Raw genomic sequence first — 10,532 nt, forward strand, 5'->3', positions numbered from 1 at the left:
AAACATGAGGATTGTTCTCCACTGTTCCTCCTTAGCTTATACGCCCAGTCAGTTCCCGGGGCCTGTCAATTCAACCTCTTAACGCCTAGTGGCTCCTTCCCTCTTCCTTATCCCCATTATTTCTATGCCATGAAAGTCTCTTACCTTGTTTTACCAAATGATTGCAATAAGCCCTGAGCGACTTCCTGCCTTCAGAATGTTCCCCCACCAATGCAGCTTCCATCCGAGCCTGCTACCTCCCTGCGGAAAGCTCTTCAGCACGTCCCCATTGTTTATGGGATGATGCCCAAATGTCTTAACCTATCACAGATGTCCTTTCTCAAGCTGGCCCCTCCACTGCCATTTCTACCACCCCATACAGCACTTCCGATTCCCCCAGGGAACCCCGGAGGGGGGGGTCTTTGCATGTGTTGTTTGCACAGAAATGGCACGTCAGTCCTCTTTTTTGAATTTCTACTCATTATTAGACTTAACTCAGAAGTCACATCTTGTGTATAAAGCCCCCTCCCACCCCAACCCCAAAAGAAGTGAATCTCTTCTCCATAATATCACTGTGCTTTGTGCATTCCTTGAATGTGGCCATTATCATGTTATATCATAGTAGTCTGTTAATAGTTCTCTCTTCCCCCAACATCCCCAAACATTTCTAACCTTTCTACGGCCTTCTTTCTTATAGCATTGGGGCTAGGACCTAGTATATAATAAGCATTCCCCAAAAAATTCATCTCATGAGTGAAATCTTAGCACCCTTCCCTTACATACGATGGCTTCATGGTTCTGTCATTAATAACTGCCAAATGTAGATGTGCTCATTTTACAAAATTTTGAACAAAACTGCTAACACAGAAAAAAATATATGTCATAGATCTTCAGACTGAAGATTTCTGTTTGGAGGGTATCCCCGTTGCTATTAGTTCCTGGCAAATTAAGTGATGTAACCTGGTTCTGTAAGGGCGATGTACATCTCTGGCCCAAAGGAAGAAGTTCTAAGAATAAGGAATTTGATGACTTTCATAGAAATGTTACCTTCTGGGGAAAGCTCTGATCAAAGAGAGGAGTAAGAGATATGAAGGCAAGCAGTAGATTCCAGGTTCAGAAAAGACCATAAAACTTTGGAGGCACCATATGAAATATGCCCAGTCCCTTTCCCCAGTAGGGTGATGTCCTGGTGACAAGCACAGTCTCCGGATTCCAGAGGCTTGAAGTCAAGTCTCAGCTGCTGTACACTTCCTAATGTCTGCTAGCAACACTCTGACGTTCTCTTTCTACATCTGTAAAATGAAGGATTTGAACCAAATGTATTTCCAAATCCCACTAAGTTCCACAAGTCTATAGGTCTGAGCCTATGGCAATGATTCCTAAACCTCCCTGTGTGTCAACATCACTTGGGAAGCTTTATAAATCCACAGTTGCCCAGGCTCCCTTCTCAGAAATGGGGATTCTCCCGATTTGAAGAGAAGTCCGGGAATTCTGTAGTTTTGGAAAACCCCAGCAGGTGATTCTGATGCAAAGCCCCGTTTGGGAGCTGGGCCACCATCTCGAAACTTCATCTGCTGCCATTTTTCAGCCACTTCTACCAACTACAGAAGAATGTTTTCCAATGGGAATATACCTCCAATTTCATGATAACGGTTAAAAGAAATATAGGATTCACTTAACCTACAGTCACCTTAAGGGAACACATCTATTGCTCAAATATGGAAATCACCCACAGAGTTTTGTATTTCGATATCCGTATTATCACCATTTTAAGCATGTGATTTGGGCTAATCTTGGGCAAAATACTTTCCATATAAACCTAAGTTTTTTTTAATGGAAATCAGTGAAAAAATGTATTTTATGCGTAAGTATTTATAGCCACTGCCTAGGGACATAGCGACACTGCAGAGTAAGATACATGTTTGTGGCACAAACCAGTAGCAGGATAAAAATGTACCATCTATGCCTAGATAGACACTGGTTGCCTACCCACCGTCGACGTTTTACTTACCAGCAGGACCCATCCAGTTCAAGGCAATGAATCATTATAAATCTAAGTTAATTGTGGACAATTCTGTTTCCCTTGAAACGATGCTAATTTTGGCAGCCCCTCTGGCAGTGATCTTGCACTGGGCAAGGAGAGTGGAAAGCCAGTCTGCTGATGGGCTTCTGGGAAACATTTTTTTCCCCCTCCTTGATAAAGGGAGGATCTTTTTGTCACCGAGATCCCTGCTTCCTCCTTCCTTGAATGTAAAGGGGTATATCATGGCAACCATGAGGTATTAAGCGTGGGGCCCAAATGCCCATAAGCAGAGATCACATAGTAGAAAATGAGAAAGAGCCTAGATTTTAATGGCATTAGGGAACCTCCGCTTCCACCAAAGAACTAACAGCAGACCCCTTCCTATGCGAGACAATTAGGTATCTTTATTGTTAAGAACCACTGTGAGCCTTGAATTTTGTTACTTGCTGTCAAAAATACACCTTAACCAAAAATCGCTTTCTGGTCAAGGTTAAGTATAATCTGCAGGAGGCAGCTAGGCATGCTCGGGGTCAGAGTCTCATGCCATAGGGTCGGGAAATATCCCCCAGGAAGAAGCATTTCAGTAGCTGCTCAAAGAACAGGCAGAAGACGGGAGGAAGGGGGTGGGGGCAGTAACAGTTTTCCTGGAGAAGGTTTGAAAATGAAAGAAAGGACTAAAAAGGTCTCAAGTTTATCACTGGACATTCTAGTAGGGGAGTCTTTACTATGGAAATGGATGAGATTTTTTTTTCCCCAAAAATTGAAGTCAAAAAATTATAGGAGTCACCAAAACCTTCTGCACATATCCAACTATGTTTATTGCTCATATTCACTCCTCATCTTGAAGGCTCTGTCTGTGGTCCTGTGTCCCGCCCCATGGCGCCACCCCGGAAGACCCTTCATTTCAGGTCCTATGAATTCCTGGCACCCCTTCTGGCTCTTGGTCACTGGAGCCCAGGCCCCTTTGACTTCAGTGGTTCTCACTCCAAGTGAGCTTATGGAGTCCCCTGGGATTCTGAAAGCCACGTTAGCATAAGATACTCCCATCTGGAACTGGTTTCTGGAAAACATCAAGAAAGGCAACACACACTATCTCCTCTCACTCTGGTTCTCATTCTCTCTCTAACACTTAAGGAAATTAAAAAGAACCTCTTGGTGTATATAGCACATTGGCACATCAAAGTCCCCCAAGGAAAATATTTGAATTTCTTCCATCTATTTTCCTCTCCCGTGCTTTATGCCTCTCAATGAGAAGAAAGGTAGAGCTTACATTTTATGTCAACACAAAAGGCCTCCGTTTGTGTGCATTACTTATTAAAGTATTCAGCGATTCAATGTCAAGGTATGTATTATACATACTTTTTTTTCTAGGCCATTATCAGCTTTCTTACAACACTATTATTCTTCAGCCCAGCTAATGCTTCTGTCAAAGATTTAGCAACCAGCATGGAAAATGTCAAACAGTGGGGAAGGAACCTAGCTGTTTCCACAACTGCACAAAAAGCCCGAGTTGTCTTTTATGGAAAAGCAGCATAATTCCGCTATGAACACCAATGGATGTTTTATCAGGGGACAGGGTAGTGGTGTGGTTTATTTGTTTTTCTCTGCACACCTGAGTCCATTTCCTCTGAATACATTTCCTTTCTTCTCCTGCCAATATACTTAATAAAGTAGGGCCTATGTTGTTATCATTTTGCCCTCTTCCCAGGAGGTATCTGGCTTGGAACGTGACAGAAATCAGCCAAGGGAGTCAGTCCTGTTCTGTCTGCAGAGCAGTGTGATAAGATTTAAGGAGCACTAAAAGGTTCCTCTGGAGAAAAATATTTTCCCAACCTGCTTACCAGGGTGCCTGAAATTACAACCCTCTGCTTTAAGGCACTGAGAGCCTCCATTAAAATGCAAATATGTGAGGTGAGTTATTTTATCAAACTATCACATCTTAGCTTGAATTAGTTTATGGCTTAATTCAAAATCCTGAAGTGATGGGACACAGGGCTGTTACGTCTGAATGTGAGCAAAGATGATACAAAGGTTTAGGGTTAACAATGCGTTGCCTATGAAGCAGGCCCGGATAGCGGGACGTGAGAAAACAGGGTACAGTCTGATGGTACCAAAACTGAAGTCCAAGGTTAATACAGAGAGCAAGTGCTCTCAACAATCCTGGCTGAGCAACAGGTTGGTCCGTGTGGTTGAGGAGGTGTCATCCTCACACTTCAGAGGTGAACTCAAGGAAGCGTCAATGTGCATATGGCTTCTCTCCCCTCCCCCACCCCCCACCCTTGTAGGGGCATCCTCATGGGACTTACCTACCATCGCTTCCCTGTCTGAGTGTGCTCAGGACTCTTACCCACTCCCTCTCCAGCAGTTTCAGAGGCTGGCCAGAGCCTATGGTGAACACTACCAGTGCCCTCCAATATTTCCACGTCTCTCCCTTCCACCCCCTTCAAGTTGGTCATGGCCGTCTGACTGACTTGGGCCAATGAAATATTAACAAAAATGGTCTGTGTCACTTCCAAGCATAAGCAAGGGAGAGCTGGCTCATGATTCTCCAGGCAGCCTTCTGCCACGGTGAGCTCTGAAGCATGGTGAACTTGAGTAAAGATGCTACAAGGTCAAAGCAGCCAAGAATGGTGGACACAGAGAACAAGTGCCTGGAAACCTGCTCAGATTTGCAGATGACCATAACTGAGCAGGAATATGCTTCTGTCGTGTTAGACCCCTGAGGCTTTGGTGTTACCACTTCCGTGTCACCTAGTCTCCCCTGACTGATCCTTACCCCATAGACTTTTCACCTCAGGAAATATCAGGCCCTCCCTATTACCATACACTTCTCATTCAACAAATATTTATTGAGCACCTACTACGTGCCAGATGATATTCTAGGTACCAGGGATTTAGTAGTAATAGTAAAGACAAAGTCCTTGGGCTCATGGAGGTTGCATTCCAGTCAAGGAAGAAAGATTATAAATAAGTCTATCTGTTAGGTTTAGGTTTGGTTGAGTATTGCAGAAAACCCAAATAATATCAATTTAACCAAGTTGGAGGTCTAGTTTGTCTCACATAAAATAAGTCTGGAGGTTGGCTGACATCAGGGGCCCAGACTCCTCCTGTCTTTCTGATCTATCATCCTTAGCACCTGGCTTCCGTCTTCCAGAGCACCTGGAATTCCAAAATGGCTGCCACAGCTCCATGCGTTTTACCTACAATTCTAGCAGGAAGAAAGAGAAAAGAGGAAAGGGAGGAAGAGGTATCTCCCAACAGAGAGCTTTCCCTGGAGATCTGGTCCACAGGTAATACGTACAACTTACTGGCTACTCCTACCTTCAGTGGAGGCTGGTAGAGAAATACAGTCCCAACTGGATAGATTTTTGCCACAAAGAAAACAGGGTTCTATTAGTAAAGAAGAGAATAAGTACTGAGTAGGCATTTAACAGTCTCTGACATAATAGGTAAACAAATAAGGATTTAAGCTGGTGAAAGGTATTTTGAAGAGGAAAAAAAAAGTGATAAAAAAAATGGAAATAGTGTAGCTTCACCCAGGGTAGGGGAGAAGACCAGGGCAGTGGAACAATGACAAGTCCTCCATGGAGATAGCTGGGGAAGGGAACCGCAGGCAGCGGGAACGAGGAGGGTCAGGGAATGCTGGAACTGAGAGGAAGAGAGAGCCCTCCCCGCCCAGTCAGTGGAGCAGAGGGAGTGAGGCGGACGTGGTTGGAGATGAGGTCAGAGAGGCAGGGAGAAGCTAAGTCACCAAGGACCTTGTGAATTTCATTCCAAGTGTGATGGGAAGCAAGCAGCGGGCTGAGGGACAAGCAGAAAGTGACATTACCTGGGTCCTCCTTAACGCTGTCATTCTGGGTGCTAAATGTTGGAAACTGGTCTGTAGAGGGATAAGAATGGTGACGGATAGGAGGCCAATTCAGGCATCCCGACAAGAGATAATGGTGCTGTACCTATAGTAGGATGGAGAGGCAGTGCTAAGAATGCCACTGTGATCAGTAGCCATGAATTTTTGCGGCTGCCACTAGCAAGCATGAATGTCTGTTAAACCCCATTGGCCTTGATGGGTAACTTTTTCTTCCAGGGTTTAGCTGCTCATCTGCAGGCTTACAGAAAGTTGGGTTTTTCCAGAATTGGAGACTTGCTCAGACAGTGTGATTGACTGGGGCCAAGGGGAGGCTGGGAAGGAAGGCTGTTGAGACAAGCCACTGAAATGGGGGACACTGGGCTCCCAGCAGGATGGGAAGGGATGGAAGACAGAGGCTGCGGGTGAAGCATCCCCCCACCCTAGAGCCAGCCACTTCCTCTTTCCCACCTGCAGCTGATGCTTGGCTTCTCCCTCTCTGCCTGGCTTCTGCGGATGGATACAGAGCTGGCCTCCCTGCCCGCCACCGGCTGACCAATACCGCTGGGCCTCACCTCTCTGATCACCTTTGACCTCATACTCTGCTGTTCCCTGGTTGGTCCTGCCCCCACCTCCCCCAGCCCAAGTGTGGGGCTCCCGAGTATCTCAGAAGAAAGAGGAAACTCGACTTATACAGTCCAGTGGTTAAGCATAAGGGCCGAAGGTAGGCTGTGAGTTCCAATCAAGCTCCTTTACCGTCCAGGTGTGTCACTGAAAAATTACTCACTTTCTCTGTGCCTCAATGTTTTCATCTATAAAATGGGACCTACCTTATAAGGCTATTGTAAAAATCAAATGACTTCATGAAAAGCATGCAGGAGAGTACAAAGTACACAGTAAAGCTCCCGATTAAAGTTATTCAGTGTTATTATTTATCATCTTCCAGCATTAATCAGACCAAATGTCCCTCCCTCCCACAACCCCCTCCCCACCCCAGGCTCCATTTATCTACTTTCCCTAACTGTCTTGTGTTTACTATTCACAGCACGTAATCTCCTCTTACAACTTGCTGTCCTGTTCTCTAATTGTTGGTATCACTCAGTTTGGCACTTGAATCCACGCTAATTACTATATGCTAAGATATAAAATCACGCCCCGTCCTAATTCTTGAAGTGTGTGTCTTAGCTCTTCTCTCCGATTCTTGGAGGAGATTCGCATAGGCCCATCATACCCCCCGCCACGCCTTCATGGTGGACGGTGCGGTGCTAGACACCAGGTGCAGGGGTACAGAGAGAGGGCCTTTCATCTGGAAAACTCCCATAATCCTGCCCATCAGGGAACCTAACGGAAATAGGGGAATGCTTCAGAACTGGAAAGGACATAAAAATCTCTAGTTAAGCCCACCCTTCTCTGGGCAGGGCCTGTGCTCTCCAGGGGAGAACACTGTCGGGCATTATCTTCCTGAAGGTCTCCAAAATGCCTCAAGAAGGAGTCTGACTTAGTCAAGATTAAAAACTACAACTTTAGCCAGATCTTCAGGCCTCCTGGGCCAGCAAGGGTAACTGGCCCTCTAAACAAATAAACTCTTCCACCATAAGGAGGAAACAAAGAAGCCGGAAGTACAGATGGGGGTGCTGGGCACTCCTGTATGCAGGTCCAGGTTTGAATCCAGGCTGTGGTCAGATGGCCAACATGAGGGTGAGGGGTTGGGGGTGGTCGGCGTGTAGAAGGGTGGGGGAATTAACTGAGAAAAGAGCCAGGAAAGAAACTTGACTTCCCTTTGTAAAATGGGCTCGGTTGCGGTGCCTGGGTGGCTCAGTCCGTTAGGTGTCCGACTCTTGATTTCGGCTGAGGTCGTGATCCCAGGGTCCTGGGATGAGCCCATCAGGCTCCCCACTCAGCAGGGAGCCTTGCTTGTCTCCCTCTCCTTCTGCCCCTCCCCCTGCTTGCTCGCTCTCTCTCTCAAATAAAATGAAATTTTTAAAAATAAAATAAAATAATAAAATGGGTTTAGTGATGGAAATCAAGGAAGACAGAGAGAAGGAGAAAGCGGTACAGAAGTTACAACCCAGCAGGATTTAGCAAAGATTCTACACCATCCTGGTGCTAGCCTCGTCATCTCTCTAGCAACACAAACCCTTCTGACCTTGCCTCGTTGAAGGGAAGGTGTCGGTGCTGATCGTGGTCTGTTCCCACGCCCATTGGCTGCCCTTCCCTATTCAGCCCAAACCCTGCCAATTACACTTCTCGGACTCGGTGCCAACTGGCTTCTGGTTAATTTCTGCCAAAGGGAGGCACTGGGAGGAGACTGGAAGACGAAGAGCAGTTCCTCCCCCTCCCTCCTCCCCATCTCTGCCTTCCGCAGCTTCTCATCAGACCTGTGCTTCCGGGGTCCCACCAGGCACCCAGGTCCTGAGGTCTGGCTACAGCCCCTCCTTTCTCTTCAGTCCCTGCAGCTTGTGTTACTGTTCATCTGTGCACTGACCCACCAGCCCATTAGGCTTTTCAGCTTTTCTAGCACCTCACAATGACTTCCCAAATGATTTCCCTCTATTGAACGGGCTGGTGCGGGCTCCATAGTCCTGGCCAGTCCCTGACTGATAAACATATCATGATACTACATCACTTTCTCTCCTCCAAACTCATTTCAGTCTTCAGAATCCTATTCAGGACGGGATTATCCAAGTTGATTATTAACAAAAGCTTCCATTTAAAAGTTAAGGGGAAATGTAATTTTAAAAAGAAGCAGTAAATGAACATAAAGGCTGAAATAAATAAATTGTAAAGCATAAAGTGGGAGAATGATAAATTAGTTCAAATGCTGTTTTTTTGATAAGACTACTAAAATAAACAAACTTCCAACAAATATAATTAAGGGAACATTTTTAATTAGAAATGAGGAAGGAGATAGGACAAAATATAGAAAACAGTTTTCCTCCAAATCCAAAGAGAATACTGTTAGCTAATAAATGGAAATCTTCAATGAAATGAATAATTTCTAGAAAAATATAGATTACTAGAAATAACTCAAGAAATATAAATCTAAACAGAATAATAACCAAGGAAGAAGTTGAGGAAATGATCTGATAACAACCTAAAAAAGATAGTTGGTCCCAGTGTTTCCACAATAATTTTCATACTTTTAAGAAAAAATCAGATAATTTTGATGTTGTATAAAACATCCAGAGTGCAAAACAAGATAAGAGTACCTTCATGTCCATTAGGCAAGCATGATCTTCTTCCTAAAGCCCAATAAAGGTAAAACACACAAAAAGAAAATTATAGTCACCCATCCCAAGTGAATATGAATAGGAAAAACTTAAATAAAACCCTCACCTCTAAAAAGGAACTTGTTTTACTGGACTGCTTCAGATCTTTAGAGGGAAGATAACTTCTAAGGTTTTTTGGTAACAGCTTTACTGAGATATAATTCTTACACCATAAAAAATAGGGAACACCTTACAAATGTGTATGTCATCTTAGCACAGGGGCCAGGCTAATCTTCTCTGTATCGTTCCAATTTTAGCATATGTGCTGCGAAAGCAAGCACAAGGGATAATAACTTTATAAGTTAAGTTGGAAGAAATTACAAAGGATGGACAGTTTGTACATTGTAGAAATAAATAACCATTTGGTAAAGCTAGAACTAAAATCGAGGAAAAATATCATCTGGAGAAAACATTCGCAGCAAATAGAAAACAGGGTTCATTTCTCTGTTATGTAAAGAGCTTCTGTATACTGACACTGAAAACTTAAATCCCTAATATGTTAACTGGCAAAGAACTGAAGGAGACAATTCATGAAAACAGAGATGCTATTTGTAAACAAGCATGTGGGGAAACATTCCACTTCACTTGCAATCAGAGATATATCCACTCAAATAATGTTGTAGCATCCTACACCCACCACCTTTGAGGAATTTTAGAAATTATTCAGTATTACAACACTGTGGCAAAACCAGTCCCCGCACACACTGTTGGTAGCCACATGAACTGACATCATCTCCTGGAGATCCATATCGGGAATCATCTTAAGATGCCATAATGTAGCCCTTTCTCCTAAGGGATTTATAAAGAATAAAAAATAAAGGTACATGAGGTACTCATGGCAATGTCACTCTAACAACCAAAATCAATCAATCAATTAATTAATACAAGAGGATCTAAATCCAACAATAAAATTATTAAGGAAGGGTTGTAAACTATTGTTTGTAATTATAATAAAAATTACAGTTTATCAACCACCCTCAGATACATTACTTCTCTTAGTCCTGAACGGTCTCAGGAGGTAGGTAGAAATTACTAAGAATCAGAAAAAGTAAGTGACTCACCCCAAATTGCACAATCAGTGGCTATTGAACAACTGCTACCAAATCCCATGTTCTTGCGACGTGAAAGGGTGGTGATGAGTCTCTGCTCTGAGCCTCAGTTTCCTCAACCATAAAAGAAGGTAATACAAGTACCTAAAGAGTCACTATAAAGATTAAATGAAGCTCTTAAAAATGGCTGTAAAGTTCTTAGCACACAGCCAGGACTCAATTGTTAAGAATAATGATAATATAGGGGGCCCCTGGGTGGCTCAGTCGGTTAAGCAACCAACTCTTGATCTCAGCTCAGGTCTTGATCTCAGGGTCATGAGTTCAAGCCCCACATTGGGCTCTGCACTGGGTGTGGAGCCTACTTAAAA

The 10,532-nt window shown here is 44.0% G+C and overlaps 1 long non-coding RNA gene and 1 other non-coding gene across 2 annotated transcripts in view; both read right to left on the reverse strand.

Moving 5' to 3' along the window:
- LOC141371077 (uncharacterized) overlaps positions 1–10,532 on the reverse strand; it is a 43,109-nt gene that overhangs the window by 12,882 nt on the left and 19,695 nt on the right. The gene's annotated exons all lie outside the window — the stretch shown is intronic.
- LOC112817596 (U6 spliceosomal RNA) lies at positions 9,290–9,396 on the reverse strand. The gene has a single exon (XR_003206430.1). It is a non-coding gene; the product is annotated as a U6 spliceosomal RNA (small nuclear RNA).

The sequence above is a fragment of the Callorhinus ursinus genome, unplaced genomic scaffold (assembly GCF_003265705.2).
Source record: "Callorhinus ursinus isolate GAN/ISIS: 27379988/994484 unplaced genomic scaffold, GSC_fseal_2.0 scaffold55, whole genome shotgun sequence".
Taxonomy (NCBI): Eukaryota; Metazoa; Chordata; class Mammalia; order Carnivora; family Otariidae; genus Callorhinus; species Callorhinus ursinus.